The 26884-nt window shown below is 44.4% G+C and overlaps 1 long non-coding RNA gene across 8 annotated transcripts in view; it reads left to right on the top strand.

Annotated features, from left to right (window-relative positions):
- The first annotated feature begins 228 nt into the window (after positions 1–228).
- LOC309360361 overlaps positions 229–26884 on the top strand; it is a 35787-nt gene continuing 9131 nt past the window's right edge. For 2 of the 8 annotated variants that reach the window (XR_014164042.1, XR_014164044.1), the window contains exons 1-2: positions 229–419; positions 3332–3582. This is a non-coding gene — a long non-coding RNA (uncharacterized lncRNA). Of the gene's footprint in view, positions 420–3331; positions 3583–4846; positions 5528–13440; positions 13618–26884 lie in introns of those variants that run through there. The other 6 variants (XR_014164047.1, XR_014164046.1, XR_014164048.1 and 3 more) reach the window with 6 other exon arrangements.

Below are 26884 nucleotides of genomic sequence, written 5' to 3'. Positions count from 1 at the left end.
CTAAGCACTCCGTGTCTTTGGGGAAGGTGGGAGTGAATGCTGTCCAGAGACTGTGAAGCTGTCCATGCGAGAGTTAGGGTAAAAGCAATGTCTTTGTGACATCAGTTATCACTACACCAATCTACACCCTAATCTCTTTTTGTCCCATGCCTTAAGTGCGCTGGTTGCTGGATATGCAGCGTTTTCTGAGCAGAGGGTGGGTATTGGCCACATTACTGTTGATGTCACAAAGCCATGAGTGTTGGGCCAGGTGTTTGTGACAGAGGAAGCAGCAAAGGTGATGGAGACAGCAACTGTACAACAGACCTCAATGGGCAGGGTGTGAGGATGCAACCGTAAGCGTCAGAATTGGCAGAGAGAGGGTGCAATTGGGTGGCTGAGAAAGATGGTGCTTTGGCGAAGTGCAGGACCAGCTCCAGGTATGAAGAGGCTGGAGTTTAGTGGTCCATTGGTGGCCCCTGGAAGGCTCACCTGGTGATGGGGACGGTAGGCAGCAGCACTCAGAGCAGTGCCCCAAATGATGTCAGGAGCATTGTGGGAAATTAAAATGGCTGCTAAAATCAGGCTGTCAGACAAAGACAAGTTATTTTAAGGTGGGGGGATGGTGGCCAGGAACCATTATCAGCAATGGGGTCTGCTGGGATGCTGTCAAGCTTCGGGGAATCGGCTTTCTCCCCTCGTGGCAGTAGATAAGAATATCAAAGAAAGGAACGTCTTACCAATCTTTAATAATCACAGTGAGAGAACAAAGAACCAATCTCCTAGAAATGGTGGTGCTCCCAATTAATGGTCACTCCCCCTCTCCGTCCCTATTAATCTAAGTCACTCCTACGTCTTGTAAACTGAGCTTGTATCCTCTGTTCTTTCTGTTCTGACACTTTCTGAGCTCTCTTTGGGGAAGGGTGGGGTGAATGCTGTCCAGAGACTGTGAATCTGTTAACCCTCTCTCTCCCAGTGTTTCTTCTCCTAGCTGTTCCCCATTCAGTATTTCCCAGCTTCTGCCTTCTGAACTATGCCCCTCTGCAAACCACTGTTCCAAATCTATACCATCCTCCTGCTCCTGGGAAGATTCAGGAGCAGGAGCAGGGGGAGGGGTGGCTCCCACCTTTCTTCCTCAGTGCAGTCCTCCTCAGCACGGTCCCTGACACACGATCACAGACTGGGACTTGTCAGGAGAAGCAACAGAAGCTGCAAATCTAAAACTGAGCAGAGAAAAACAGAGCTCAGATGAAAGTGTGGGAGCTTTCCGAATTATTTGGGGGAGGCACAATCTCCAGGTGAAGAAGGGCTTACACCCTTCCATTTGGTGATGGAATTAAGCAGACAGAGGAGAGTTCAGATGAGTGAAATGTCGCCACAACTCTAATCAAAGAAAGATGTTCAGAGCTTTCTGGGAATGCTAAATTACCTGGGGAAATTAACTTATCCACAAACGCAACATCTCTAAGGAAAGCTTTGGAATATAAAAATGAACGATGCCAGGATGAGCAAGGGGAGAAATCATGAATTACTGTCAAACAACAATGTACAAGAGCTGGTATTAGTTTTCTGCTCCAGATAGGCCCATCAAAACTTCAACTGATGTGTCACCGTCTAGGCCGGGAACAGTATGTCTACAGAAACATGATGCCTTCTGCCAGTGGGGTATTCATCTAAATCAATTACTGACACAGAAACAAGATACACATATTGAGAAAGAGTAGATGGGAATCTTGTTTACTTGTGAATGCTTTCATCAACATATATCTAAGGCCAGACTTTTCAGGTTGAAACAGACCACAAGCCCTTTATAGCATTGTTCAGAAAAACCCTGAATGACTATACCTTAAGGACTCAAAAGAAAATCAAACTGCACAAAAGTATTATTTGGCTGTAAGCAATACATCCAGTAAATTTATGTTTGCCGCTGATGTCTTTTGCAGAACTATAAATCTTACTTTGAAGGCAATCGGGGGGGCTTATTTTGAGGGACAGAATTATTAGATTTGTCAAAGCACACCTAGAAGGAAATAAAAGAATAAAACAAATCAAGGTGGAAGCAGAGGAACAGAAAACAAAGCAACAGAAAAAGGCTCATTGAGAATGGAAAATGACTGGCCATTCAGGAGTAGCCAGAAAGACCAAGATGCCATGTCAGAGACCACATTTGCTTTGTTGGGGAAAATTTTCATATTACCCAAGCTGGCATGCATGTACCCAGTCTGTACATGTAAGTTTTCCCTAACAGGGCATGTTATAATAGATAGATAGATAGATAGATAGATAGATAGATAGATAGATAGATAGCCCTATACCCACAGGTCTCTGTCTCTCCCTCAGCTGAAATGGTTATTTGTTACCCTTCTTCTTCTTTTTTTAAAAAAAATCATTTTTATTTGATTTTACAAATGTAAATTTATTGCAATTACTAAAGGTAAAGGGACCCCTGACCGTCAGGTCCAGTCGCGGATGACTGTGGAGCTCATCTTGCTTTACTGGCCGAAGGAGCCAGCGTACAGCTTCCGGGTCATGTGGCCAGCATGACTAAGCCACTTCTGGTGAACCAGAGCAGCGCACAGAAACGCCGTTTGCCTTCCTGCCGGAGTGGTACCTATTTATCTACTTGCACTTTGACATGCTTTCAAACTGCTAGGTTGGCAGGAGCTGGGACTGAACAACAGGAGCTCACCCCATTGCGGGGATTCGAACTGCCAACCTTCTGTTTAGCAAGCCCTAGGCAATACCAAGTACATATCCATAAAAAGAGATTTCTCTGAATCTCGAGACTTCCCCCCCATCCCCTCCACAGGTCCTATTGTCAATATTTCCAACTGCATATTATTTCATAGACTATATTTTGTATCTATCCATATTGTCCATAGTATTTGTTACATTACAAGTGAAGTTAAAATCCTGCTAATGTTTTCATTTGCTTACAGTGGTCTCCTAAATAAATAAAAAATCTTTCTTAAAGCTTTTGTCTTCTTGGTTTCTGAGTTTTCCGGTCAGTTTTGCCATTTCGGCGTGGTCTAGGGACTCTTTCTTCTTTCCATCTCTGGGCTAGTAACATCCGTGCTGCTGTTGTCGCATACCTAAAGAGTCTTTTTTGCTCCTTTGAGATGTCGGTACCCACAGGTCTCAGGGCAGTTCACAGGATAAAATCACAATATCCACCACTGGCATGTAACAGCCCTCCTAGAAGGTTACACAAGAGGGAATAAGGCCCTCAGACTGAAAAAATATTTCCTACTTTTGGTTACTTGAACAGGTGGAAATGATATATATGGGTGAGGTGAACTTAACCCTCCCCATCCTTACATACCACATTCAATTACCCTCCCTTTTCCCCCAGGTGAGTTCTGATATCAGATGAGAACCAGGCTGAGAGAAAATTGTCTGAAGAGATAGGGATGTAAGGCAAAGGACCAAAAGCCAGTGGTCAAGAACCAATATGGCTGCCTCACCCATGTCTACTTTGGCCCTCAGGGAACAAGCACCAGAGTAGAATTACTCCAGAACCTCCATTCGACTTCATAACACCAGTTACTGGCAGGCATGGAACTGCAAGGTCCTCTCACTTGCCGTAAGAGAAGGAAACGATAGGTGCAATTTCACCAATAGATATAAAGTGTATATAGTAAAGTGTATATAGTCTTTAGCAGAAGGATGGTTGGATAAATATGTCAAGTAGAATTATATTACTGTTAAGAATTACTTCCAGGACATTTCAGCTCATACCTCCAGCCTTCATCAGCTGAGGTAAAATGAGTTGAAATGTTCTGGAAGTAATTGCTAGCAGCGCTGAAGAGATAAGAGTATAACTTCACCTGACAGGGCTAATCTCAGCGGACGCCTCCATTTGCCAGCCTTTAATCCCTCCTCAGATGAAAGGAGAGAAGACATCTATGGTCCCAGGCAGGAGTGCAGCTGATAGAGAAGGCTTCTGGCTCTCCCGAAACATCCTGAGGGAAAGTCTGGCCCAGATTTTGGATGTCTTTGTCAGTCTTGTCAAAAGAAGAAGAAGAAGAAGAAATTGCTTTCAGAACAGTTATGTCATGCCACCCTGAACATGTTGAGATTTGTAGACTGGAAGAATTGGGACCGCCAGATTGTTTCCAGGAGGCATGTTCTTTTGTCACTCCACTCGAAGGCAGGGAACAGAGAAGCCCTAAACTAGGAAGGATTGCCTCCCTCTCATGGGGCATGGACAACTTCCCTTGGGATGAGCATAGATGCACCAGAGTTTCTGCTTCTAAAACCTGCACTGCTTCCCCAGGCATGCTTCTTTAGGGGTTTCACAGCTCCAAGGTGGTGGAATTTCCTCCTGTGCAACAACCTATACATTTGGCTGGCTGCAGGGGTGTCAACTTGAATAAAATATTGGGGGGCAGGTAGGTCCCACCCTGCATTTGAATCCCATTTGAATTGCAATACCCATAAACTTTTTTTGGGGGGGGGCTATTTTCATAATTTTTTCTTTTCATTTCATTTCATTCTTAAAGAAATCAGCCCTGAGTGCTCACTGGAAGGACAGATCCTGAAGCTGAGGCTCCAATACTTTGGCCACCTCATGAGAAGAGAAGACTCCATGGAAAAGAGCCTGATGTTGGGAAAGATGGAGGGCACAAGGAGAAGGGGACGACAGAGGACGAGATGGTTGGACAGTGTCCTCAAAGCTACTGACCAAACTGCGGGAGACAGTGGAAGACAGAAGTGCCTGGCGTGCTCTGGTCCATGGGGTCACGAAGAGTCGGACACGACTAAACGACTAAACAACAACAAGTTTTCATCAGATGAATGTTGGAGGGTATGGGATTAGGCCCTCTGGTAGACCTAGATGCCAACTCTGTCCCCATATCTACTCTAGTACAGTCGTACCTTGGCTCCCAAACGCCTTGGGCGTCGAACATTTCAGCTCCTGAACGATCGAAAACCGAACTTCCAACAGGTGAAAATTCTACAACTGAAATCAAGTGAAACATGTCCATGGGAAATCACAGACACAGAGAGACAGACAGAGAAGGAGAAGGAGAAGGAGAAGGAGAAGGAGAAGGAGAGAGAGAGAGAGAGAGAGAGAGAGAGAGAGAGAGAGAGAGAGAGAGATCCATGCTTACCAGGCATTTTAAAAAACCCCACAGAAGAGCTTTATCCCACGCTATTAAAATGCTAACTAAGGTTCTGTGAAAGCAAGGGATAGGTACCTTGCAAGGCAGACTCTAGCAATGCCAAATTCCCATTAAGATTAAGGGCTACATTAAGATGAAATATGAAAAGTGCACATCAGGTTAATGAAATTATCCAACAGCTACTCTCCATAATGAAACATCCTACCTGCCTCTCATCAATCAAAGGCCACCTTTGTGCACCTCCAAGTCCTGGAAGCAGATTCCTCTCTCTCTATAGCCTTATGCATGATGGAGCCGAGGGGAACTACCAAAGAAATATACTGAGGTGGAAAGGTAGGCCAGACAAACAGAACCAACCAGCAGTCATGATGCAAGCATGGAATGGTAAATGAGGAATCTTCCGCATTAAAAAAACAAAAACAAAGGAACAAACTGATAATTCTTCCCAAAGGGCAACTGATAATATACTTTCCTGGGGAATAGTTTGGCTCAGTCTGTCTATGAAGACCAAACACTTTTCCAAAACTCCACAAGTGTTCAGTGTAACCTACTGAGAAGTATATATGCTAGACACCACAATGAGAACATGTGTTGCCAAATATTCTGATGCTAAGACTTGGACTAGTGTCAATTTTATCCACCACCTTCTTTGGCTTCTGAGATTTTACCAGACTTTGTCCGAACACTGCTCTGCATATCTTTCTATCCATAAGGGTTTAAAAAAGGTAAAGGTACCCCTGCCCGTACGGGCCAGTCTTGACAGACTCTAGGGTTGTGCGCCCATCTCACTTAAGAGGCCGGGGGCCAGAGCTCTCCGGAGACACTTCTGGGTCACGTGGCCAGCATGACAAAGCTGCATCTGGAGAGCCAGCGCAACACACGGAAACACCGTTTACCTTCCCGCCAGTAAGCGGTCCCTATTTATCTACTTGCACCCGGGGGTGCTTTCGAACTGCTAGGTTGGCAGGCGCTGGGACCGAGCAAAGGGAGCGCACCCCGCCGCGGGGATTTGAACCGCCGACCTTTCGATCGGCAAGCCCTAGGCGCTGAGGCTTTACCCACAGCGCCACCTGCGTCCATAAGGGTTAGACACTTAAAAAAACACACACACACCAAAAAACTGTGGTTCTCAGGAAACTGAATTCTTCAACCAATTCTACTGGCTGCTCATTTTCTGCCATCCTTACCCTTCCCACAAATCAAGAACATTTAAAAGAACAGTTCCACTGCCCTGACAATGACCCTGTAAGGCAAGTTGGTGATGACACGGGTGCTAGCCAATTCACACACCCTGCACAGTCCAGCTAACCACACTGTAAAATTGCAGGCTTTTAATTTTTTTTTTAAAAAAAGCTCTCAACAGGAAACTGAAAAAGGCATGTTTGTACTGGACTGTGTCTCCTTCTCTTAAAAATTACATCTGTTTTCACAATTTGGTCAGATCCCCTATCGCCTAAGGTCTGAATGCATGATGAAAGACTTAAATAGACCAGTGAAAAAGGAACTCTTCAGACTTAGGAAACTCTGAATTCACAAAGTCAAATGAGACAAGGCTGGGATTTGCTCGAAGCTCTGTGAGTGGGTGCATCTGTCTGCCACCACCATACATGACCGTATATAATGCGATTACATGGCTGCCGGATTAGCCACATAATTGTCCTTTTTGATTTTGCCGCTTTATAATTGTGCTCTTTAACAAGACAGGCTTTCAGAGGAAAGAAAAAGGATTAATCCTTCTCCTCCTTTGGGCTGAGAAAGTAACCTTCAAAATGTGATCCCAAAAGTAAACCATTTCTCGGAATAATTCCTGAATCGGCAGAGAAATAAATGCAAACTACTTGGTGCTTAATTTTGAAAAAAGGAAATTCTCATCTATATGGAAACGATGCTTTTTGCACCTTATCAAATGCTGGAGCAGGAAGCAGAAGGGAAAGAACACAAGAAATTGTCTATATGTGACTGGCAGCAGGATTTCTGGCAGGAGACATTCCTAGTCCTACCTAGAGATGCCAGGATTACAGCTGGGACCTTTTCCGTACCAAACAGATGCTGTAAAACTGAACCACGGACCTTCCCCTCTCTCCGCATGTTCAATGTGACTGTTTTCTTTGTCTTAGTCCCTGCGACTCACAGTTAAAACCATGGCATCCAAACCATGCATATTCCTGGACTGAGCTATGGAAAATAGTTTCCATCAGCTGAGTCCTCATGAGTTCTCTCCTGCAATGGGCCTGTTGCATTTCTCTATTGGTTGGGAGGGGGTGGTTTTCCCTTCTCTGGCAGCCCACCTGGTTTCTATGATGGTGCAGAGGAGGGGCCGGGTGCCCCATCTCTCGTAAGCCAGCCTGCTCACTTGTCTGCATGGACTTCCATGTGAATTCCTTGTCACTGATGGCTCCCAGGCAAATGCTTAAGCATAAAGGTAAAGGTAATAATAATAATAATAATAATAATAATAATAATAATAATAATAATAATGTCTTTATTGTCATTGCCCCCTCTCGGGGACAACGAAATTACTTGGCTGCTCCATCCACCCAGGTAGGGCACTCCACACAAAATCAAAACAACTATAAAAACACTAATTAAAACAATACAGTATAATACAGCAAGGAAGATTAGATGACTTTCAAAGTCGAGGCTTCCCATTCAGGGCCGAGATCGCTCTGGAGAAGAAGCTGTTCTTAAGACGGCTCATTCTTGTCTTCATCGTCCTGTATCTCCGTCCCGACGGCAGGAGCTCGAAGAGACAGTGACCAGGATGTGATGGATCTTTTACTATGTCCAGTGCCTTCCTATGGCACCTTGTGGCATAAATCTGGCCTGTAGAGGACCCCTGGATGGTTAAGTCCAGTCAAAGGCAACTTAAGGGTTGCGGCGCTCATGTGGCCAGCATGACTTAACCGCTTCTGGTGCAGCGGGACACTGTGATGGAAACCAGAGTGCACAGAAACATTCTTTACCTTCCCGCTACAGCGGTACCTATTTATGTACTTCCACGGGCGTGCTTTCAAACTGCTAGGTTGGCAGAAGCTGGGACAGAGCAATGGGAGCTCACTCCGTCACATGGATTCGAACTGCTGACCTTTCGATCGGCAAGCCCAAGAGGCTCAGTGGTTTAGACCACAGCGCCACCCGCGTCCCTTAAGGCTGTTTTAAGGTCCACAAGGCTGAATTCACTCCTCTGGAGTCATGCCGAGTAACAAGATTCTAAGACCTTTTTATTCCATACTGTCACGGTCTGGTTCACGGGAGATCAAAGTCCCGGCTGGGGATGTCAGGACTGGGGGCAAGATGGCGGGGTGGGAGCAGGAACGGGGGTCCAGAAGCCAGGAGTCAAGAAGCCAAGGGTCCGAGGGTCAGAGAGCCTGGAGTCAAGAAGCCAAGGGTCTGAGGGTCAGGAAGCAAGGAGTCATGAAGTCAGGGGTCCAAGGATCAAGAAGCAAGGAAGCAAGAAGCCAAACGCAGCAAGGCAGGGAACGCGTTGCTGTGGCAAAGAGCCGAAGGGACATGCTGACCTTATACCCCGTCCCAGCTCTTGCCACCAAGTGCTGTGAGTTACTAATCGGCCTCACCTGTGGGGCCGCACCTTGCCTCTTCAGAACAAACTTAGGAAGGCCCCAGTCCTGCAAAGTCCTATTGGTCACAGGGCCTGGCTCCTGCATGCACACCTGACACATACAAGTGAAATGTCCCTTCTCAGTGTCTGTGTTGCAGCAAAAGCAACAAGTGTCTTGTGGCACCTTAAATACTAACAAATGTATTGTGGCATGAGAATCTGTGGACTAAGGTCCAGTTCATCAGTCCAGGAACAGGGGACCTGTACCCCCTCCCAGATATTGGATTCCATCAGTTCCAACCAGAGTAGCTATGATCAGAGATGATGGGTGCTGAAACCAAGTAAGGTTTGGAGGGGCACAGGTTCTCATTCCTGCTCTAGTCCATGAAATACCATGTATACCAGGGTTTGGGGGGCCTTTGGCTCTTCAGATGTTGCTGCATCTCCCATCAGCCTCAGCAAGCATGGCCAAAGGGATGATGGAAGTTGTAGTTTTGGAACATCTGGAAGGTCAAAGGTTCCTCATCCTTGATACGTATCACCAGTGCCAAAGCAATGATTCTTCTTCAACATCAACTTCATTGGACTGGTCATGTTGTGTGGGTGCCTGATTGTCATCTTCCAAAGCAACTACTCAACTCCAAACTTAAAAACGGTAAGCGTAATGCTGGTGGTCAACAAAAGAGGTTCAAATACTCTCCCAAGGCAAATCTAATAAAATGTCGTATAAACACCGACAACTGGGAGACCCTGGCCTGTGAGCGCTCCAGTTGGAGAACAGCCTTTACCAAATGTGTCATGGGCTTTGAAGACGCTCAAACTCAGGATGAAAGGGAGAAATGCGCTAAGAGGAAGGCATGCTTGGCAAACCCTTGCCGTGATCAAGTCCCACCTCGAAACCTATGTCCCCACTGTGGAAGAACGTGTGGATCCAGAATTGGCCTCCACAGTCACTTACTGTTAAAACCGTGTTTATGGAAGACAATCTTACTCAGCTACGAGTGATTGCCAAAGGAGAAGCCGTATCACCATAAATTAGTTAGGTGTCACAAGACTCTTTGCCATACTTCCTAATGTATTTTTTTCTCTTAAATGGTGTGCACAAAATTAGGAACAAATTAGGCTTAAGGAACTCAGAATGTCTGATATATAATGAAGCTACCGCATAGTACATGAAAGCAATGGCCCATTCAGCCCTGTTTCCAGATTGAGTCACTGGTTTGGGGTCGCTCCCAGCCTTATTATCTGAGGTCCTTTGACTGGAGATGCCATTGATTTAACTTTCTGAATGCCAAGTATGCGCTGGACTGCTGAGCTATGGCCTCTCTCCAGCCACTTGCTCTAGAGTTGTGCCACCACCTTCAATTAAAAAAAGGCATGAAAAGCATCCTGGGGCAGTGGGGGGGGGGATTATAGTTTTACAATGAGCAAAATTCTCGAGGAATTTTACCCAACAGGGTCTATTTGCATTTGAAAACCCTAAAAAGCAATACCCCCAAGTCCTGGAGGTTTAACTGCCCAGGCTCCCTTTTCTTATGCAAAACTGGTTCATAAAACAGATGTACATTGCAGCCATAAATGGAAGGCAAGGGATTGCTAGCAATAGGATGTGAAATTAAGCAGTGAGAATGTAAAAGGGGGAGGTGGGATAAAGGATGAAGAGCCAGATGCTGTTTCTTATAGAGGGGTTTCAGACAATGACTCCCATTTTAGTGTCTTGGGGAAACTTGTAAGAATAGTGTCCTGGGTACACAGGGCTGTTAATCTCACAGTTCCTGAGAATTTCTACCAAATCCACAAGCTTCCAAAGCTTTGCTAGAGCAGCAAACCAAATACTGACCTCTAGTGCTTTTTTTCTAAAAAAAATAATGTTTAGGGGTACTCTCATTTTCTTACTCATATTGAAATATTGCCCCTCAATGAGGCCAAACTTAGATTCACAAAATGTTTAGGGGTATGCGTACCCTTGCATCCCCCCAGAAAAAAGAATTGCATGCATGTAAACAGCATGCTATGAGTTTTCAGTTAAAGGAAACAAACAGTGCAATATCAAAGGGGGGGGATCTTGAAAGATTGCAGGGTTTGCCAACATTTTATTCCCATTTGGGTTTTTCCCCTTGGATCATTTCTCTCCCACTTTCACAAAAAGATAGAAAGAGAGAAAGCGCACACACACAAACACACACACACACACTGCTGGATTTATGTATAGGCTGAACAAGCTATAGCTAATGGCCCCACTCTCTTGGGAGGCCCCAAAAATGTAAAGGGGAAAAACACACCTGGATGTAAATTTCCAAAATATAAGATAAAAAACAAATAAAATAAACCCTACATACAGCAACAGTGTTTTGTGTTGTGTTTGGACTTATTAGGTCCATAAATTACCATAGAGCATATATTCAACACAAAAAATAGTGACAATTTGTTGTTGACAAAGGACAGGTGGACATATAAAGGGCCCCATTACCTTCAGTAGCTCAGGGCTTCATCAAACCTAAATCCGGCCCTACACACACACACACACACACTTTCCTTTTCTGAGGGATCTAAGTAAAAGTTAGATCCAGCAGAATTTATCTGAGCCTTGGAAAGAACATAGAACTGAAAGAGGAAGTGGGAAAGAGGGTCACTTTTCCAACTTCCTTCCGCTCTACTTACTTTTCAAGGGAGAAAAAGGTAACCACGTTCACTGCATTGTGACCAAGAGGGCAGTGAGTGGAGGGGCTCAGAGGCTTCATGGGTGTCAACGGAAGATCTCAAGAGTGCCCCAACACCCATGGTCACCACATTGGCAAATGTGGTGCTAATGTTTAGTTACTCGTCTCGAAAGAGGATACAGTCAGTAGAAAACTCCACAGTTGGGCAAAAGCTTTATAAGAACCACCCAAAATGTAGCAAAACGGTGGCAAGCTTTTGAGTTCCCCATCAGACAAAACATTACATGAAGCAGAAAAGAGAGGAGAGCAAAGAGAAAGGAGGAAAAAATTAAAAAGCATCTTTATCCCCATCTCCTGCTTCATGTAACATCTTGCTTGATGAGTATTTCTGCAAAATTCAAAAGCTTGCAACTATTTTGTGACATTTTGGTTGGCGCCAGTAAAATTATTGTCCAGCTGTGGATTTTGGAGGATTTCCCACCTGCTTATGGACCAACACAGCTACCTTTGCTTTTTATGTGTCTTCACAAAGTTATGAAGGGGATGAGGAAAAGAAGAAGAAGAGGAAGAGTTTGGATTTGATATCCCGCCTTTCACTCCCTTTAAGGAGTCTCAAAGCGGCTAACATTCTCCTTTCCCTTCCTCCCCCACAACAAACACTCTGTGAGGTGAGTGGGGCTGAGAGACTTCAGAGAAGTGTGAGTAGTCCAAGGTCACCCAGCAGCTGCATGTGGAGGAGCGGGGAAGTGAACCCGGTTCACCAGATAACGAGACTACCGCTCTTAACCACTACACCACACTGGCGTAGTGGTAGGTGAAACATCTGGGACTTTGCAATTTTGGGAGAGGGAGTGTACAGATTGTAGAAACAGTGACATTCTTCCCCATCTCTCCAATATTCTCAGTAACCCAATAAAATCAGTTGGCAGTAGGTTAGGACAGAGGGACCAAAGAAAATACGTACACATTCACTAAACACTTGATGAACTTATGGAACACATCACCACAAATTGTGGAGACGGTCACAAGCTTAGACTATTGAAAGGGATGAGGTAAATTAAAGGAGAGGTAAGCGGTGATATTTAAATTGAGCCTTCATTTTCAGAGGCAGAAAACCTCTGAGTTTCAGATGCAGACAAGGGTGAGCTGTGGCCTTCAGTCCCTACTTGGGGGTTTCCCATAGGCTGGCCTCTGTTGGAAACAGTGTACTGGACTAGGCAGAAATAAACATTCCCAGCTGTCCTCGGAAAGGCAGTGTCCTGTTCTGACTCATGCCTGGTTGCTGAGAGATAAATATTAGGGGATTGAAAGAATGAATCATCAACTGTTGCCAAACCCGGGTTATGCTAAGGCAGGGTTCTTATCTGAGCTGCAATCCTTGCCTCGCTTTTACAAATTATGCTTCATAGTTTCTCAAAGTCAGTCTGCTGCTGTTTTTAAAGATCCACACACAAACCCGCATTGCTGCAACTGCACACTCTGTTTTTGTTTAGTTGTTTAGTCGTGTCTGACTCTTCGTGACCCCATGGACCAGAGCACGCCAGGCACTCCTGTCTTCCACTGCCTCTCGCAGTTTGGTCAGACTCATGTTTGTAGCTTCGAGAACACTGTCCAACCATCTCGTCCTCTGTCGTCCCCTTCTCCTTGTGCCCTCCATCTTTCCCAACATCAGGGTCTTTTCCAGGGAGACTTCTCTTCTCATGAGGTGGCCAAAGTCTTGGAGCCTCAGCTTTAGGATCTGTCCTTCCAGTGAGCACTCAGGGCTGATTTCCTTCAGAATGGAGAGGTTTGATCTTCTTGCAGTCCATAGGACTCTCAAGAATCTCCTCCAGCACCATAATTCAAAAGCATCAATTCTTCGGCGATCAGCCTTCTTTATTGCCAGCTCTCACTTCCATACATCACTACTGGGAAAACCATGGCTTTAACTATACGGACCTTTGTTGGCAATGTGATGTCTCTGCTTTTTAAGATGCTGTCTAGGTTTGTCATTGCTTTTCTCCCAAGAAGCAGGCGTCTTTTAATTTTGTGACTGCTGTCACCATCTGCAGTGATCATGGAGCCCAAGAAAGTAAAATCTCTCACTGCCTCCATTTCTTTCCCTTCGATTTGCCAGGAGGTGATGGGACCAGTGGCCATGATCTTCCTTTTTTTGATGTTGAGCTTCAGAAGCTCAAATGCACACTCACCGGGCAATTATTCTACCCTCATTTCTGAAGACGATGGATGCATCATTGAGAACCCTTGTCCAATGGAGAGTTTAGCTCTGACTCCAGAATAACAAGGTGAAACAGCTCCAAGGTTGACAGCTTCAGACGATGAGTAGAAGATTTGAATACTCTCTCACACTTTTTTTTTTACCCGAGCAGCAATATAGAAATGTTTTTATAAATACATTTATAAATGGCTTTAAACCCATCCAAAACACAGGAAACACAGCCCACAAAGTTTTAAACCTGCACTGAGTTTGGATCTTTGGCAGAATTTGAGTAACACTAAGGTAAAAATGGACTATTTTAAGAAAAATTGAGAAATTATATGATGCAGTAGAAAACGTTTGATAATGGAAACCATGGAGGTGTGGAGGGAAGTCTAAGGATTCGGGGAATCCTAAATGTTGATGATTATGATTAATGTTTGAATTCAAATGTACAGTGGTACCTCTGGTTGCAAACAGGATCCGTTCTGGAGGCCTGTTCACAACATGAGCAGAATACAACCCACATCTGCATGTGCACGGGTCACGATTCACTGCTTCTGTGCATGCGTGTGACGTCATGCACGAGTGGCGAAACCCGGAAGTAACCTTTTAAGGTACTTCCAGGCCGCCACAGGACGCAACCTGAAAAAACGTATCATGAAGCAAATGCAACACAAGGTATGACTGTATAGTGTAAAATTGACTCTTAATAATAAAAAATAAACCTGCAGTGAGTTGTGTTGTTTGAATGTTTTTGCATGAGGGAGCAACCTGAGATATGATAATGAGTGCCTTGGTAAACCATGGTTTGGGGCAATGTGAACTAGTAGCAGCAACCTCAAGCTTCCATTCTCTGCTGAGAAGATTTGAAGCTTCCAATCCCACTTTTCCTTTTTATTAACCATGGCTTTCTTAAAAGCCAGATAAGCCCTACTTAAACAGAGACCATTAGCACAGCAGGGAGAACTTCCTTCCCTGTTGGATTCCATTCATTTTCAACTTACAGGGAATTTTTCTAACATGGGAGAGCGTTCAGAAACGATTTCTCCCCTCTGCAATCCCCTCTGCTACCTAAGAACATATTATCACTACCATCCATATGTAATTTGCTATGTCAGTCCATGAGTTAAATTATTTTTCAAGTGGCTTTAAAATAAGCAGGGCTGGATCATTTTCAGACAAGTCAGTGCAGTTTGGGCATGCAACGGGAGCGATAAGAAGCACTGAGACCTCCTGCTGTAGGATATGAGGTGACAGTTTGGGCGAAAGGAATTTCTCCCCTTGGACAGTATTGCAAAAGAAGCTATGAGGGTTTTGCATACCTCAGAAGTATCTGGGACTGAGCAATGCAATGGATTGCATGGACCTGTTCTGAGCAAGTCCAGCACATTCAGATCCTACTGCGGGTATGTGCTGGATTTTGGGTGCAGCGAAACCAGCTCTCTCATGGTAGTACAGAGGTGCCACTCCTCCTTTTAACTGGATCTGTTCCTGTGCCTTTAAGAGAAACGGAACAGGAGAAGCTTTTGCATAGCCCAGAAATGGAAGCAAGAAGAAATTCCGACGGAAGAAGAATGGCAGACGAAAATAATGGACTCTGCAGAATTGGACAAAATGACAGGAAGGATTCGAAACCGGCGGGACCAGAGATTTACAGAAGATTGGAAGAAGTATATGAACTATTTGAAGAGCAATTGTAATCAACAAATTGCGCCATTAGGACTACAAGAAGTTTTGTAGGGAGAAATATATAAAGTGCTACAAAGTAGATGAAGAATAGAGATATGGGTTTTGAGTTTTAAATGTAACAGGGAAAATAAGAAATGTATACTAAGAGATTAGATGGACTGATGGAAGTCAAAATATTGAATAAGATGTCAAAATATGTTTAATTACTGTTGGAAATGGTACAGTATGTAAAAAAAACTTACACACACACATATATGAGAAGCTTTTCCAACCATTTAGGCCTGCACAATTTACGGCCCTGGAAACCAAATTCTGCCTACCAGCTATGTAATGAGGCAAGCCAAGGCACAACATTGCATTTTTCCTTTCCATCTATGTTCTCAGAGTACAAGTTTACAATCTCTTGCTCCTCAGGTTCAATGGCTGCTATTCCAGGATGCAAGTTTTCAAGGCTGCAATATTTACAGGCCATCCAACTGTCCCTATTTTCCAGGGATGTACCTGATTTAGAGAAGCCGTCCCGGTTTCTGATTTGATCCTTGGATGTCCCACTTTTCCTTATCCAACCCCCCAAGCTGTCAGAAGGCAATCCTGTATAGGAAAGTTTTTTAAATGTTTAATGTTCTACTGTGTTTTTATAGATGTTGGAAGCTTCTCAGAGTGGCTGGGGCAACCCAGTAAGATGTGTGGGGTATAAATAGTAAAATTATCCTTATGGAATGGGATGGCCTATTTTCATTGGAGAAATGTTGGAGGGTATGTATATAATAATAGTAGTAGTAGTAGTAGTATATTATTTATACCCCACCCATCTGGCTGGGTTTCCCCAGCCACTCTGGGCGGCTTCCAACAAAACACTAAAATACAGTAACCTATTAAACATTAAAAGCTTCCCTAAACAGGGCAACCTTCAGATGTCTTCTAAAAGTTTGGTAGTTATTTTTCTCTTTGACATCTGGTGGGAGGGCGTTCCACAGGGTGGGTGCCACTACCGAGAAGGCCCTCTGCCTGGTTCCCTGTAACTTGGCTCCCCGCAGTGAAGAAACCGCCAAAAGGCCCTTTGCACTGGATCACAGTGTCCGGGCTGGAGGTGGAGACGCTCCTTCAGGTATACTGGACCGAGGCCGTTTAGGGCTTTAAAGGACAGCACCAACACTTTCAATTGTGCTAGGAATCATATTTCGTCAACTAACAGAGAATATGAACCTTCTATTAGTTGGGCAGCAGGGATTTTTAGTGCATGTGCTAAACATAAGAATTTGGCTTAAGTAGGCATACAGAGTTTTAGATAACAAGCACTTCCAAAAACCCTGAGTGAAAGATATCACCTTAGAAGTGGCATTCCTCCTCTGTCACAAAACTTGGAATGTCTCTTCTAAGATGGTACCAGTGTTTGCAGCATCTAAAATTATTATTATTATTATTATTATTATTATTATTATTATTATTATTATTATTATAAAAAGCACCTAAGAACAATTAAAGAACAAAAGCTTTATTCAAATGCAAATTTAAAGTGTATGTACTCATCTAATTCTCTTGCCAACCTAGCAGATCGAAAGCACGTCAAAGTGCAAGTAGATAAATAGGTACCGCTCTGGCAGAAAGGTAAACGGTGTTTCCATGCGCTGCTCTGGTTCACCAGAAGTGGCTTAGTCATGCTGGCCACAGGACCCGGAAGCTGTACACCGGCTCCCTCGGCTAATAAAGCAAGATGAGCGCCGCAACCCCAGAGTCGGTCACGACTGGACCTAATGGTCAGGGGTCCCTTTACATTTACCTTTACTCATCTAATTAATCAATTGCTTATGCACCATTCAATCAATCAGAGATTTCTTACAATCTAGGAAAACGGCTTGTGGGTGGTGCCTTTTAGTTTTTCCCAGCAAGAGTGCCAACTACCCCACTAAAATAAATTAAGCCATCCCTTCAACTAGGCTGATAAAATATTTACTTCTCTTTGCTTTTATCTGTGGGAAGTGTTCGTCGCTATCTGTCATTACCCCTTTCTGAGATCCACTTTGGGAAAGCCCTGGCAGAGTTGATATTTCATTTATTTATTTTATCCCAGGGCAATAGTTGCCCGAGAGGCAACAAATCTAAGACAGGGATAAATCAAAAGGAGATGATGAGAAACGGGGGCAAGAAGCATGCAGTGGTTTAACACAATGGGGATTTCTGCAATAAGTCAATTCTGTTCTTTTCATTTTTTAAAAAGCTGGTATGTGCTATTCCCACATTCGCCCAATGCCTATGCATATTTAAGTACCACAGGATTAAAGCATTGGGGAAACGAAAACGCGTATGTGCCAAACTGAATAGTCCAGCAAGCTTCAATGAAAGCATCATATATTTGGTATTTCAGCCCAATTTGACAGTGCTCCAGCAAAAAAGGTAAAGGACCCCTAGTGGTAAAAGTAAAGGTAAAGGTAAAGGGACGCGGCTGGCGCTGTGGGTTAAACCACAGAGCCTAGGACTTGCTGATCAGAAGGTCGGCGGTTCAAATCCCCGCAATGGCGTGAGCTCCTGTTTTTCGGTCCCATCTCCTGCCAACCTAGCAGTTCAAAAGGATGTCAAAGTGCAAGTGGATAAATAGGTACTGCTCCAGCTCCATGGGGATTCGAACTGCCGACCTTCTGATCGGCAACTCCAAGAGGCTCAGTGGTTTAGATCACAGCACCACCCACTCCTGTATGGGAAAGTGGCAGCTATCACTAAAATTGTCTGTGGGCACAATGGAAATGAAAACAAAAGCAGACCTGGAGTTATCCACCCCAGGTGGTGAATGGGAAGCAGTTTGACAACAATAGCTATTGCGTGCTACATCTGCTCTGCTATGAGAAACTGCTCTGAATGTCATCTCTATATAAGTGCCAAATCATGACTGCTAAAGATGCAGATCAAGACGACCATCTCACCTAAGGGTTGGAGGGGATGCAGGGAGTTAGACTCACTGATTCAGAAAACTACAAACAGATGATTTGGGTGAATGATTTCAGAAATTACAACCTAGACGCTGGTTCCAGAGACTGCTTTGGCCATCTTGTCTACACATATCCTTCAGAAGAGTCCTGCATACAGACTGGGCCAACTATTTGCTAGTCATGGCTCATAGGGAGCTGGTCCCACACTGGAAATTGCAGGAGGGTTTTATGCTGAGAGGCTGGGTGACTAGGATTTGGCAAAGGGAACTTTATAGTAGGGTTACCAGATGTCCCCGTTTCCAGGAGACAGTCCCCGGATTTGTGACTAAGTCCCCGGACAAATTCCATCCCCGGAATGTCCCCGGATTTCATCTAATGTCCCTAGGAAATGCAGCGGTGGCAGTCTCAGCAGCCCGGAGCAGTTGGCTCTGGCTGGCTTCAGGAGCTGCTCAGAAGTCCCCATATGATGGTGGTGCAGAGGCTCTCAGCTTCCGGGCTGCCTCCACCTTCCCTGACCCCAGCAACTAAGCTGTGAAGGGAGGTTTCATGCTGCCTATCAGAGCTTGTGTGGAAGCAGGAGGGGGCAGGGACCTCTCAGTTACGCAACGGGAAGCTTCCTTTCCCAACTGAGGGATCCCCACCCCCTCTTGCTTGCACGCAAGTAGGAATGGGATTGGGGCTGCTCCAATGGGAAGGGAGGCATTGTGCTGCCTGAGAGATCCCTGCCCCCTCCTGCTTGCACGCAAGTAGGAGCTGGGATGGGGCTGCTCCGAAAGGCAGTGCAGCAATGCTCCCCCCCCCCCCCACCAAAGAACCAACAACTCAGGGGCTGCCCAGGCTCATGGAGAAAGGAGATAGAAGCTGTAATGGTTCTAGGGGTTGCTCGTGCGTAAGTTGCCGCCACTCCTGGCCAGGTTACCTGGTTGAACCCTTTCTGTCTGGACAGCCCTTCACTTCGTGGCTGTCTCAGTCGCTGGCAGAATCCGTCAGTGGGCATTTCTTGAACTTCTTCCAGCAGACGTTCTTTGACGCCAAGTCTCCTCCTACTCTCCCTGCGCAGAAGTCTTCTGCGCAGGGAGGGTGTGGGCAGCGGAGCACCCGTGCTCTCTCCGCTGGTCTCCGGTGAAGAGTCCTGGAGCCTCCTCTCCGATTCCTCCATCTGCCCCCCTTCTCCACTGGTGTTACGCTGATTTCCTTCCCCAGCAGATGGGCTGCGTCTCTGCCTGCTGGGACCCTCTCCGGCATCCCTCTGGAGCCTTCCCTCCGCCTCTGGCTCCGATGGCAGTTCCCTGACAGAAGCCTTGGAGGAAGTGGAAATGTGGCGGTTGAGGTTAAGGCGGTGGCTGCCCCTCTGCCACTGCCTTCGCTGCAGCATCAACATCCCAAATGTGTAGTAATTAATTAATTAAAGTGTCCCCGGATTCATTGAAAAAAAATCTGGTAACCTTACTTCACAGATACATGGGTGCTTTTCATTTGATGCAAACACAAGGAGCCAGATTCTGCTCTGTGAGCCATGCAATGACTTTTTAAAAAATCTAGGTCTCAGGGGGAAGTTAATAAATGTTATCAATGCTTGCATGTTGCAATATAATTATAGAACAACTATCGATGTTCTCTACGAAGGGGATTGTTCATTTACTTTTATGATTCTTCTGTTAAAAAAATTAAATAAACCCTCTTTGGGGGGAGGGAGAGAAAGAAATAACATTTTAACAGACGCATTGATTTGCATGGGTCCTGGAAGGAACCGGGAATGCAAAATGAAGAAACAGCATAAATAGGCCAGATCATACGCTGCTGGGGAAAAAAACTTCATTTTGACACCCTGAGAAGTTATTAGCAACTTGGCAGGTGAGATGTGTTTATTCTTGGCAGTGTCAATTTAAATACAATCGGAGGAGCGTGGCAGTGCCTTTGCATTTATTTACCTCGCTTTGAATTTACTGTCCTTTAGGTCTTGCAATTTAATGGCATGTCTAATTGGGCAAGGAAATCAACAGGAGAAAGGACTGGTGTTCTGTGTGCGCGCACTAGTGCAGAATTTAGCTGCCTCCTGCTTTTTTTTAAAAAAAAGAAGGAGGGGAAAATTGAACTGGCACACAGAAGAAACCGGCGATAGAAAATGCTTTTCTGCTGTGTGACCTGAAGCTCCTCAGAGGGTTGACTCAGTTCACTCAACTGGCCAAGAACAGACCCCTTTGTAGGCAGGGTGGCTGGAAGCAGTGGGTGGAGAGGGATGGTGCAGGTGGGCAGAGCTGAGGGAGGAAAGAAGCCTGCAAAGAGAAGGATGCGGCTGCAGACAGAAAGAGGATGGAAAAAGCCAAGCATGCAATCTGGTTGGGATGGAGAGAGGCTCTGGACAGCAGAGCCAGAGGTTGGATGCAATTCCGGAATTGTAAAAGGGTCGGGGGGGGGGGAGTCTTCATTACCTTCTTCTTCCTTTTTTAAAAAAATAATTTTTATTTGACTTTACAAATAAAAGTTTATACCAATCCAAATCCACATATATAGAGATTACTCTGAATCTCAAAACTTCCCCCCATCTTCTCCACGGGTCCTACTGTCAACATACACAACTGCATATTATTCCATATTCAGCATCTTAAAAAGCAGAGACATCATCTTGCCAACAAAGGTCCGTATCGTTAAAGCTATGGTTTTCCCAGTACTGATGTACGGAAGTGAGAGCTGGACCATAAAGAAGGCTGATCGCCGAAGAATTGATGCTTTTGAATTCTGGTGCTGGAGGAGACTCTTGAGAGTCCCATGGACTGCAAGAAGATCAAACCTCTCCATTCTGAAGGAAATCAGCCCTGGGTGCTCACTGGAAGGACAGATCCTGAAGCTGAGGCTCCAATACTTTGGCCACCTCATGAGAAGAGAAGACTCCCTGGAAAAGACCCTGATGTTGGGAAAGATGGAGGACACAAGGAGAAGGGGCAGCAGAGGACAATATGGTTGGACAGCGTTCTTGAAGCTACTAGCATGAGTTTGACCAAACTGCGGGAGGCAGTGGAAGACAGGAGGGCCTGGCGTGCTCTGGTCCAGGGGGTCACAAAGAGTCGGACATGACTAAACAACAACAACATATATCACCTGATTAAAAGTCTGTTGGTTTTACCAGTATTTTTTAAAAAATTAATATTTTATACTGTTTCATAGAAACAGTTAACTTTTGGATGTGCGCTTAACTGCAAGACTGTCTCACATAAATAACCTTCTTGTTCATCAAAATCCCCATCTGAATGTTTTTGAAGTCTGCCTGCCAGTTTGGATAAAGAGGCTGAGCTGTGTGTATGTAGAAAGCTGGCATATTTTACACCTTGGGACGCTGGCAGCATTATAGAGTTTTCAAGCCTTTTATTGTTTCTTGTTCAGATAGGAGGTTTTTAAAAAAAAAGAAAAGGAAAGCTCGTGTTACTTTTTAAACAAAGAACAAGAGAGACATTAGCCCTGAGGGCTTTCAGCGAACACCAAGCACTACAGATCAAGGAATGCCAAAATGCAGGAAGAAAACAGCATTTTTATGGTGCGTTTTGACAGTTATTGCTGCTGTTGGCCCAGGAGGGGGGGAAAACTTTAGAAACATTTAGAAACACAATGCTATTTAGTGAGATTTATATAAAAAGAGAAGATTCTGCTCTTTTGCTCAACCTGGGCCAACCCTGCAAGTCATCTGTGGCCAAGACAAAAGGAAGGATTGCTCTCATCCTTACTCGTCTAGACAAGCTACTTACCCAATTGATAGGAGTACTTAGCAGTTAAGACAGCCCTTGTGATACACAGACCCTGCAGTATAATGGTGGGTATTTGTTTCAACTCAAGACCCTCGGTTATTTTTCCTCCTGGCAACTCCTTGCTTTGGAATTTTGCTTGCTCCGTTCCCCCTGCCCACTGCATATGTCTTCATAGCTCTCCATGGGCTAACTCTGTTCCAAGTTGTCCAAACTTGGTAAAAAAAAAAAAAAGGTAAAGGGACTTCCGGAGGCGGCGCAAAACGGCAATGGCGGTCCTCTTTACTCAGTGAAGAGGGGCTGCGCGAAAAAGGGTCGTCCGCTACGGCGAAGCGGAGACCCATTCAGACAAACCGCAGGCAGAGTGAGCCTGTGGCCGTGGGACTTGGCGGGTGCCAGAAGCCCCCCCAGAAGCGAGGAAGGGACCTCGTAAGAGGCTCCGGATCGTGAACGGGGGAGCGGCGCTGTGAGTTCATCGCTCTTTTCGCGGAAGTGAAGCCGCGCTGCTGTTGCTGATGAGCGCCGACCTTTCTTCTTGAAAAACATCGAAATTGGCTGCAATCTACCCGTGAGTAAGGGGTACCAAAGAACTGATTAAGGATTAATTTAAATTTGTCTATTTCGGCTGAAAACGGGAGGCGAGTAACAGGAAGTCCGCCTTCCGGTCCTGCTAATCAGAGCAAAGCAAAAGAACCCGATGCGGGCTGAAGCGCTAAAAAGAGATTTTGAAAGAAGTAAGAAGGGGCATTAATAGACTGTGTGTTTCTAGAAATTGAAAAGAGTGAAGAAGTAAATTTTTTGGTTCATTGTGTTAGAGAATCCTCCTCCTACTGTGAAGAGATGTGGAATTGAAGGGGATAACCGAGTTATTGGACTGCCAGTGTTGTAAAGGAGTACTGTCAGGCTGCTGAAACTTTTTTCTTAACATAAACTGTTGCATTGATGGATACACTATCGCTTTAATACTGTCATTGAAACCTCTCCGTTACCTTGTGGCACTAATTTGAAACAGAACTTTCTGAAAGCCTCCTTTCTGAACTTGGGGACTTCAGTTGAAATAGGAGCTTTGATGGTGGAAAAGAAACTTTCTTTCCTATGAAAACCCCCCCTAGTGGATTTGCGGAGGCATTGAGGTCTGGGAACTGTATCCTATTGGGATTTTTTGTGGTTTAATTGTTTATACTCTGGGCTTGCCTTTCTCATGGATTGAAAGACTATTTGACCTTGAACAGCAGCTGGGGAATGAGTGGCCCAGCGAAAACAAGAGCAGCTAAAGCTAAGGAAGCTTTAGCTGAGGAAGCTAAAGAAAAGAAAAAAGATAAGAGAGCTGGGCAGCTTGTCCAAACAACCTTGATTCATCATCGTAGATCCTCGGTGCCAACTGTGCTGACGGCGCAGGAGGAAGAAGTTGAAACGCCTGCTACAGAAGAAATGGCAGCTGGAGGAACTGATCCAGTCTTGAAACAAATTTTGGAACAACTGGCACTTCTGAATAAGAAGGTGGACGATCAGTCATCTAAAATTGATAGAGCTACATCTACTATCAGCAAGTTAACAGATCAGGTTTCGCAGCACACTCAGGCTATTGAGAAACTGCAAGGAGCTACGGCGGAGAACTACAAACTAGCTGCGGAAGCCAATCAAAAAGCTGAGCAAGCGTGCAAGAAGGTGGAAGAGATCAAAGGGGAAGTAAGACCTTTGAAAAGACAGGTAGGAGAACAGCAAGCCTACCTGTCAATGGTGGAACTGAAAAGTAAGGAATGTAATCTTAGGCTGAGGGCTGTCCCAGAGTTGGAACAGGGCAACCTAGAGAAATTCTTGACGGAGTTGTTTCCTAAATTTTGGGGGGTTGAAGAAGATAAAGATTTCAGGATTGTGACGGCCTTCAGACTGGGAAGATCGGTTAAGAAAGATAAGTCCAGAGACTGTTTGGTTTGTTTGAGAACAAGAGAGGAAAGAGACAAGATATTAGGCCAACATTTTAAAAAATCCCTGGAAGTTGAAGGCAAAAGGGCAGAAATTTATAGAGACATTCCTAAATATTTGTTGGACCTTAGAGCCACATACACAGACTTGGCCAAATTGTTAAGATACAACGCAATCCCTTATAGGTGGGAATTTCCTCAAGGTCTGTCATTCACCTATAGAGGAAAGAAGGTAAGAATTAAAACACCAGAAGACCACCAGAAGTTCCTACACGACAACGAGGAGGACCTCCAAAAGAGAGCTGCAGATTCCTGGCCTCCACCACCGGGATTGCCACCAGGATCTATACCATCTGGAGGCGGCCCGGCACCACAGCTTCCGGAAAAGGACGACAAATTAGATACCCAACTGTGATACCCAAGAAGTAGGCCGGGATGTCTCTACAGCTTCTTAGTTGGAATATAAATGGCGGGAATTCTCCAGAAAAACGCAGAAAAGTATTTCATATTTTGAAAAAAGAACAATTGGACATTATTTGCCTGCAAGAAACGCATGTGACAAGACTCCACAGAAAAGTGTTAATCAATAAAAGGTTAGGCCAAGAATTTATTTCATCGGATAAAGTTAAGAAAAGAGGAGTGGTGATTTATGCAAAGGAGAACTTGTCCCCAAAATTTGTATTTAAAGATGAACAGGGCAGAATTTTGGCAATTGAAATCCAGACACAAGGAGAAAAGTTTTTAATTCTAGGAATCTACGCCCCAAATGATGGAAAATCGGAATTTTTTAAGAAGCTGCACGAGATTATGCTGGACTATTTGGACTACAACAACATTATCATGTTGGGAGACATGAACGGTGTCGCCTCAGTGAATATGGATAAGTCACAAAGTGCTAATATAACGAAAGATGGCAGACTACCAAAAACCTTTTTTGAAATGACTGACAATTTGGATTTGATTGACATATGGAGGATCAAGAACCCTCTAGGGAAAGAAGGAACTTTTTTTTCTGAGGCCCATATGACATGGACGCGAATCGACCAAATATGGATAACTAGAGGGCTGGCACCTAAGACCAGAAAAGTGGAAATCTGCCCAAAAACCTGCTCCGACCACAACGCCTTGAGAATGGAACTGAGACTAAATACAACCGGATCGTTCAGATGGAGAATGAATGACGCTTTGTTAAGAGATCAGGAGATTGTTAAGAAGGCCCAAAAAGTTTTAAAGGACTATTTTGAAATAAACTTAAAGACAAATGTGGAAAAAAGAATAATCTGGGACGCAAGCAAAGCAGTTATAAGAGGGTTTCTAATACAACAGAACACGATTAAAAAAAGACTCTGGAATGAAAAGAAGGAGAAGATCTTGGAGAAAATAAGAGAAGGAGAGAGAAAACTGAGATCCAGGCCTAAATCAAAGGAAGTATTGAGAGAAGTGAAGTTTTTCCAGGCACAATATTCGAAACTGATAAACCAAGAGGTGGAATGGAAAATTAAACAAATGAAACAAAGATCCTTTGAATCTGCTAACAAATGTGGAAAATTGTTGGCTTGGCAGTTGAAAAAGAGACAAAAACTTAACACAGTTACAAATCTAGAGATTGAAGGGAGAATGGTTCAGAAACCCGACGAAATTAGAAAGTCCTTCCAGAGATATTTCAAAGAACTTTATTCTCAAAGGCCACAAAAAAGCTCAGAGGTGGACCAATTTGTTATAACTAATGGATTACAAAAAATACCCCAGGAAATGAGAGCAATCCTGAACTGTAATATTACAACTCAAGAAATTGAATGCGCCATTCAGAACCTTCAACTGGGCAAATCTCCGGGACCTGATGGGCTTACTTCCAAATATTATAAGGTATTGAAGGATTCATTGATACAACCATTGCTGGAAGTTTGCAACCAGATTATGGAGGGGAGGAAGGCACCGGAAACGTGGAAAGAAGCTTTCATCACGTTGATCCCAAAACTAGAATCTGAAAAAACTCAACTTAAAAACTACCGTCCTATCTCACTCCTAAATGTGGATTACAAAATTTTTGCAGACATTATGGCAAGTAGGTTTAAGAAAGTCTTAAATGAAGTGATTCATAAGGACCAAGCAGGCTTTCTCCCTGGTAGGCATTTATTTGACAACACAAGAAACATCATCGACATTTTGGAGTTTTTACAGATTAATTCAAACACAAGAGCGGTGTTGATTTTTATTGATGCGGAGAAGGCCTTTGACAACATTTCTTGGCTGTTTATGAAGAAAAATTTGGAAAGGATGGGAGTAGGGCGGGGGTTTGAAAATGGAATAGAAGCAATTTATTCAGAACAAAAAGCTAAATTGATAGTAAACAACGTGGTGACAGAGGAGTTCAAAATTGAAAAAGGGACACGACAGGGGTGCCCTCTATCTCCTCTGTTGTTTATTTCTGTCCTGGAGGTGCTATTGAACATGATCAGAAATGACCGGTTGGCACAGGGAATTGTGGTCGGAGAGAAACAATATAAACTGAAAGCATTTGCAGATGACTTGGTATTAACACTACAGGAGCCAGCCTCTAGTACTAAAAGAGCGTTAGAATTAATTTCTGACTTTGGTCGGGTGGCGGGATTTAAGCTGAACAAACAAAAAACTAAAGTCCTAGCAAAAAAGACTTATTGGAGAGTAAAACTCCGAGGTGGCTCTCACCGATGGAGGCCAAAGCACGTAAAAGACTCAATATGGAGGCCCACTGGCCTAAATATTGGGAAATAATTGAAAAAATTGGAGATAAATGGAGGCTACAGAGTATGGAAAAGTTAAAAAACAAGGTGCGAGATTGGTTGCATTATGCTCAAATCCAGGAAGTTTTTAAAGCAGACAAAAAAGTGGGTTTTCAGGAGGAAAAATCGAAACTAGAAACAGAGTTGCTTGAGCCAAAATCTAAGCTAATTTCGAGAATGTATAACTTGCTGCTTAAATGGAACACACAGGATGAGATGGTCAAATCCTCTATGATAAAGTGGGCACAGGACTTGGGGCATAACATTATGTTTGAAGACTGGGAAAGGTTATGGAACACCGGAATGAAATTCACGGCATGTAC

Source organism: Podarcis melisellensis (genome assembly GCF_964234715.1).
Source record: "Podarcis melisellensis genome assembly, chromosome: 17".
In the NCBI taxonomy this organism is placed as follows: Eukaryota; Metazoa; Chordata; class Lepidosauria; order Squamata; family Lacertidae; genus Podarcis; species Podarcis melisellensis.
Note: the sequence above shows the minus strand (reverse complement) of the source record. Positions and strands in the feature narration are given on the sequence as shown.